Source organism: Penaeus chinensis, chromosome 32, assembly GCF_019202785.1.
Source record: "Penaeus chinensis breed Huanghai No. 1 chromosome 32, ASM1920278v2, whole genome shotgun sequence".
Taxonomy (NCBI): domain Eukaryota; kingdom Metazoa; phylum Arthropoda; class Malacostraca; order Decapoda; family Penaeidae; genus Penaeus; species Penaeus chinensis.
This window is the reverse complement of record NC_061850.1, coordinates 27,801,248-27,806,247: the sequence shown is the minus strand read 5'-3', so window position 1 is coordinate 27,806,247 and position 5,000 is coordinate 27,801,248. Positions and strand designations below refer to the sequence as shown.

The 5,000-nt window shown below is 44.7% G+C and overlaps 1 protein-coding gene across 2 annotated transcripts in view; it reads right to left on the bottom strand.

The window, feature by feature from the left end:
- The window catches only part of LOC125042645 (zwei Ig domain protein zig-8-like), a 60,302-nt gene that overhangs the window by 39,107 nt on the left and 16,195 nt on the right, over window positions 1–5,000 (bottom strand). The window lies entirely within an intron of this gene.

Here is a 5,000-nt window from a genome sequence, read left to right as displayed (position 1 = left end):
TATATTTTTTTTTTTTCCCAAGAAACAACATATATTTCTCCGCCTTATTAGTAAATTAGAGGGTTACTCTCTCTCTCTCTCTCTCCCTAATGAATATTGAAAGGCCTACACCCTCAATTTATGAAATAAGTAAATTAGTGAATAAATAGATAGATAGATAGATACACAGATAGATAGATAGATACACAAATAAATACATACAAAAATCAAGCAGGTTTTTCTTTATTAATAAAGGCAATTACGACAATTAAGATAAATACTAATGACGATGTCGATGCTGATTATATTTATGGTGAGTTTGATCATAATCACACGATAAACAGCAGCAACAACAACAACAACAACTACAACAGCAACCAGAACAAGAACAAGAACAAGAACAAGGACAACAACAACAATAATAACAACAATAAAAAGAATAAAAACACTGCACCTGAAAATAACAACAACGAAAGTAAAACTATTACTAAAAAAAGAAAAAAAAAGAGTATAAAAACAATAACAACAAGGCAAAAACAAAAACAAAAAAAACAAAAATACAAAAACAGTACACCCAAAACCAACAACGTAGAAAGAAAAAAAATTAAAAATCTCTCTCTCTCAAAAAAAAAAAAAAAAAAAAAAAAAATCTAATAATAACAAGGCAAAGTTCCATGATATTAAAAGTCCGAGGTTGCAGTGTCACCCGCATGGAACCGAGCGCTGTAGTAAATCGCATACGATAATGCTGACTCCATGATCCAAAATAGTATAGTTTATCCTCTGTTTAGCTGCGGTAAGGTCAATCAGGTCGGGGTCTGGCGTATTATATCTCGGAATAAAATCGTGTGTGTGTGTGAGAGGGAGGAACGAAGGGAGGGAGAGGGAGAGGGAGAGGGAACTAAGGAGGGAGAGGGAGGGACGAAGGGAGGGAGTGGGGACAAAAGAGGGAGAAGGAGGGAGGAATGGGAGAGAGTGAGGCAAGGAGAAAGAGAGAGGGAAGGAGGGAGAGAGAGGAGTTAGAGAGAGAGAGAGAGAGAGAGAGAGAGAGAGAGAGAGAGAGAGAGAGAGAGAGAGAGAGAGAGAGAGAGAGAGAGAGAGAGAGAGAGAGAGAGAAAGAGGGAGAGAGAGAGAGGGAGCAGGGAGATAAGGAAAAAGGGAGAGGGAGAGGGAGAAGAAGGAGAGAGAGAGAAAGAGAGATAGAGAGAGAGAGAAAGAGATAGAGAGAGAATGAGAAAGAGACAGAGAGTGGGCATGGGTATGAGATAAGATGAGGGAGAAGAAAGAAAGAGAGAACGAGATGTATAAATAAATAAATAAACAAATGAATAAATAAACAGATAGAAAGACAGACATGTAAACGGACAGACAGACACATGGTCAAACAGAGAAGCAAGAAAGAGATGCAAAAAAAAAAAAAAAAAAAAATCTTGTGAAGCGAGACAAAGCAAGTGTTAGCGCCAGGGGTCTCAACTGACAGATGTTGCCCTCACGAGCTCCCTTTGTAACGTCGGAGTAATAACACGGGCGTCGGCTCTCCCACGCTGTTATGGAGACGCGGCCTCATCCGTCACCCTTGGCCCGCCCCAGCCCACCCCCCCCCCCCCCCCCGCCCATTCGGGGCAACACACGCCCATGCCCAGGGCTAGCGGCTTAGTGCTGCTGTGATCTCTCTTTTTTTTTTTCTGTGGCTTCTTTTTCCTCACTTTATTTATTTCCTCATTCTCATCCTTTTTTCATCCTTCCTCCGTCCATCCCTCACTCTTATCACCCATTCCCCCCTTCCTTCCTGCCCTCCTTCTTCCTCTTTCTCTCCCTCTCTTCCTCTTCCTCCATCCCTTTTCTCGCCACGCCCTCTCTCCTCCTTCTCTCACCTCCTCCTTCCTCTTTCTCACCCTCTCTTCCTCCCTCTTTCTTTCTCCTTTCTCATCCCTCTCTCTCTTCCTCCTTCCTCCTTCCTCCTCCACACATCCTTCCTCTTTCTCGTCCACTCTTCCTCCTTCCTCATCCCGCTCCCCCCCTTCTCCCCCCCCTTATCCTTCTTCTTTCTCACACCTCTTCCTTCTTCCTCCCCCTCCTCCTCCTCCTCCCCCTCCTCCTCCCCCTCCTCCCCCCCCCTCCCCCCCCCCTCATCCATCTTCTTTTTCATTCCTCTTCCTTCTTCCTCCAGCTCCTCCCCCCCCCCCTCCTCCTCCTCCGCCGCCGCAGCAGTGATCATGCGTCAGGCTGAGTGACGCTGGACATGAACCTAAATGCCTCTGCTTAGTCTATCTCACCCTCTCCCCCCCTACACTCCCTACCCCCTCCTCCAGGCCCCTCCTACCATCTCCCGATGTCTCTTTCCCTTCCCTTACTATCCCCTGGTACTTCTCTCCCCCACTGACCCTCTTCCTTCCCTGCCCCGCTATTCCCTTGTCCCTCCCTGCCCCGCTATGCCCCTAGTGTCTCATCCCCTTCCCCTATCATCCCCTGGTACTTCCATCCCCCTCCCGACTATCCCCTGGTCCCTCCCTCCCCCACTATCCCCTGGTCCTTCCCTCTCCACTTTCCCCTGTCCCTCCCCTTCCCTCCCCTTACCACCCCTCTTCCCTCCTGCCATTCTCCTAGTCCCTCTCTATCCTTCCTACAATCCCCGCATCCTTCTCATGCCTCCCTCCGACCATCCACTAACCCCATACCCCCATCCCATCCGGCCCCCCCTCCCCCAACACCCCTTCCTTCCTCTCCCATTTCCTCTTTCTATATTTGCGAGGCAGAACCCATTTTCCGTCGCTATTTCTCTTGTTCTTCTCCTCTCCTCTCTTATCTTCTTTCCCTTTCCCCTTCATCCTTCTTTCTCTCTTCCTCTCCCGTCCTCTTCGTTTCCTTTTCCTCTTCCCTCTCGGTATTTGCTTTTTCCCGTTTCCTCTTTTTCTCCTTCCCTCTACTCCCCTTTCCCTATTCCATCCTACCTTCCTCCCTCTCTTCACCTTTCCTTCTCCGTCCCTTAAATTATATCTATCTTCCCATCCTCCTCCTCCTCCTCTCCTTCTCCTCGGTCTCTCTCCTCCTCCTCTTCCATCTCTCCCCTCCTCATCTTCCTCTTCCTCCATCTCTCCCTGCCTTCTCCTCCTCCATGTCTCCCCTTCTTTTCCATCTCTTCCCTTCTCCTCCTCTATCTCTCCCTTCTTCCTCCTCCACCTCCTCCATCTCTCCCTTCCTTCTTCTCTTCTATCTTTCTCCTTCTCATTTTCCATCTATCCTCCTCTTCCTCCATCCCCTCCTCCTCCACCTCCTCCATCTCTCCCTTCCTTCTACTCCTCCATCTCTCCCTTCTCCTTTTCCATCTCTCCTCTCCCCTTCCTCCTCCACATTCTCCATCTCTCCCTTCCTTCTACTCCTCCATCTCTCCCTTCTCACTTTCCATCTCTTCTCTCCCTCTCCTCCTCCACCTCCTCCATCTCTCCCTTCCGTCTTCTCCTCCATCTTTGCCCTTCCCCTTTTCCATCTCTCCTCTCCTCCTCCATCCCCACCTCCTCCTCCTCCTCCTCCTCCTCCTCCATCCCCTCCTCCTCCTCCTCTTCCTCCTCCTCCTCCTCCTCCTCCTCCTCCTCCTCCTCCATCCCCTCCTCCTCCTCCTCCATCCCCACCTCCTCTTCCTCCTCCCCCCCCCCCCTTCGCGTGTTACAGTCACCCAATCCCTGTCTTTTGCGTGATCATTTTACTTGCCAGTGAATGCTTATAGCTTTGTGATTTTTTTTTTTATGTGTGCGTGTAACATGCGCTGTATGTATGTATTTGTGTTCTTGTGCGTGTACATATGTGTGGGCTTATGTCTTCATACATATCTGCAAATGTTTTTTTTTTTTTTTTTTTTTTTTTTTTTTAAGATAATGGTATTATTGTGTGTATAGCCACATGGGTATAAAGAGTCATGTATATATACACACGTGATTGTTTATGAATACAAATAACTACGTAAATACGGATTCATAAAACATATGTCGGTGAAAACATATACATGTTTGTATGTATATTAAAGTTACACGTGCAAGTCATTAGAACACAATGACAAAATTAAGCAAAATCTCATCTATTCTTGTTAAGAAGAATTAACTGTCTGCTCTCACATTACGCTCTCTGTCCCTCTTTCCCGACCCAATGTATCATACGAAATTCCTGCTTTTTATGCGTGTGGGTTAACTCTGTAATGAAGTTATTATGTTTTCTAGAGATGCCGCTGTGCTAAGGGGTATGATAGAGAGAGAGAGAGATAGTGAGAGTGAGAGAGAGAGAGAGGGAGAGGGAGAGGAGAGAGAGAGAGAGAGAGAGAGAGAGAGAGAGAGAGAGAGAGAGAGAGAGAGAGAGAGAGAGAGAGAGAGAGAGAGAGAGAGAGAGGGGGAGAGAGAGAGAGAGAGAGAGAGAGAGAGAGAGAGAGAGAGAGAGAGAGAGAGAGAGAGAGAGAACGAGAGAGAGAGAGAGAGATTAATATATAGATGTGTATGTATATATATGGATGTTTATATATATACAGAGATAGATAGATAGATAGATTAATAGATAGATGGATATATATGTAGACAAATAGATAGATAGATAGATACATAGGTACATAGATATAGATAGACAGACAGACAGATAAACAAATACTTTCCTCATGTGTAAATACACATTACAAAAATAAAATACAGTTTTATAGCATAATGAACTAATTAATGCGCTTCTGAAAAAAAATGAGAGAGATATAAGAGAGTTGGAAAAAAAAGAAAATTGAAAAAAAAAAATCTTGCTTTTTATTAAATGCAATATAACAAGGAAGGATATTATATTAACCCATTACCGACTGTGGGTTTACTTGTTTAATTGTTTTACGACATAGATATCTACATTTGTACTAAGTCACCAATGAGCCAATTACGAGTACTGCTTGTCTCGCCCATTCACTGTTTTCTTTAATTTTCGAAAATATTTAACATTATCTTATTTTGCTAGTACTCATGTTTATAACATTATAGTAATTATAATGTTTATAATGAAAATAA